Here is a 1,879-nt window from a genome sequence, read left to right on the forward strand (position 1 = left end):
TATTATCTCAATTGTTAGTTTTGGGGAACCAATAGATTTGAACAATTTTTGTCCTTTTTTTTTCCAGCGATTTCCATGATTTTTACTCAGAGTTCCATGATATTTTTAGTGTGTCCGATTAATATTTTCGATTTTGGACTAAAAGCGACAGTTATCTATTGATTACTGTATCAAAGTTTTTGGAATCAATCAGATTCATCCCTTAGACAGTTAGAGTTCCAAAACCGAAACTGGCCATTAAATTTTAAACATGAGAACCAATTGTTCTGGTTTAACCTAAGACATGATATAGCATCAATAATCAATACACATTTCTCCCTTGAAGCTCATACTATTAAAATAAATCGCATATGAATACTCTGTATGCAATTATGTAATCCGAGATGAGCGAATATGATGAAATCTGTAATTAATGTGTGTATGTTTAATCTTTGATCAGATATGATAAAGATATAAATATAAATAGAATGAAAAAATTAGTACGTAATTTAAAACGGCCTTGTAATATGCTTGAAATCCGAAGACTCAACACACTCAATCCTACTCCTATACCCATTCAACACCTTCAACAACTCCGTGACCTTCTCCTTGGTCCCCTCATCGCTCCCAATCTGCAACACCAGCAACAGCTTCTGAAACGCCCCCGCTCGAAGCGCCTCCACCGCACTCTCCTCCTCCTCCCTCACAATCTTCAACAGAATCGAAACCGAAAACTCCGTTGCCATCTCCGAAACTCTCAGCACCTTCTTCACCAACAGCGGTATCATCAGCGCATTCTCCCTCGCCCTCTCCCTCACCTCCCCGTGCCCGCACATCCCCTCCAAAACGCCCAGCGCCTTCTCGGTAACGCTTTTATCCGACTCCACCGCCATTTCGAGAAGCTTCTCCACCATCCCCATCTCCATCAGAGCCACCGCGATCGCGCTACAATGTTCATGTGATTTGAGCAGATAGTAAATTGAAAGTAGAGACGCTTTCGTCGTCGTCGGGCAAATCGGCTCTTTGATCAGCCCGATCAACGCCTCTACCACGCCTTCCATCTCGACTGCAATTTGAAACGACAGAATCGATCTCAGCGCCAACACTGCATTTCTCCGCATAGACAAACTGCCAAATCTCATAAACCACACCAATTTCTGAACCGAATTCTCAGAGGAGAGGTTGCGGCTCGTTTCCTCATCCAGAACCGGCGTTAATGTAATCATCGCCGATAAGACCTCCGTTAAAACATCGGCGGATTCATCTGAATTCGAATTCGCTGCAAATGCGGCGGAGAGGATTTTACTGGATCCATTAGCGACGAAGCATCGTTTGTTTCTGTCGCTTTCCTTGGCCGATTGTTTGATTTTAGCGACGAATTCGATGCATCTCTTTTCGTCGGAGACTCTCGATAGCATCTCGGAGGCCTCGGCGGAGGTGATCGGGATGCGCGGGGTGGGGATCCGATCGACGCCGCGGGAGCGATTTTCGACGCACCATTCCTGGATGATTTTCCGGATGGCGTGGTTGGGGATTGGTTCAAGGTCTCTGAGGAGTTGATTCGTGACGGGGCAGGTTTTGTTGCCGGATTCGATCCAGGTCTCGATGCTGTGGCGGTCGTAGGTGGTGCCGGTGGACAATGTGACCGGATCTTTCATGAGGTGGAGAGAGATCGGGCAGAGGAAATGGTTGGGGATGGTGAGCTCCGGCGGCATGGCGACGGAGTTGCGGCGGCAGCGCCTTCTCCATGATTTGAGCATGGTGTTAGGTATTGTTTGGTTGTGTGATTTTGTCAAGAGCGTGTTTATTTATTTGTGTTGAGGGAGGAGACCGAGTCCAAACGCGCCTCAACTTTTTTTTTTTTCCAATGTGTGTTGCGTTTGTGAATGGATTAGAAAGT

General features: G+C 46.0%; 1 pseudogene; it reads right to left on the minus strand.

Moving 5' to 3' along the window:
* Positions 1-384: 384 nt before the first annotated feature.
* On the minus strand, positions 385-1,879 carry LOC125215903 (U-box domain-containing protein 21 pseudogene; annotated as a pseudogene).

The sequence above is a fragment of the Salvia hispanica genome, chromosome 3 (assembly GCF_029641045.1).
Source record: "Salvia hispanica isolate PSC_SH4W2 chromosome 3, Shi_PSC_v1, whole genome shotgun sequence".
NCBI lineage: Eukaryota > Viridiplantae > Streptophyta > Magnoliopsida > Lamiales > Lamiaceae > Salvia > Salvia hispanica.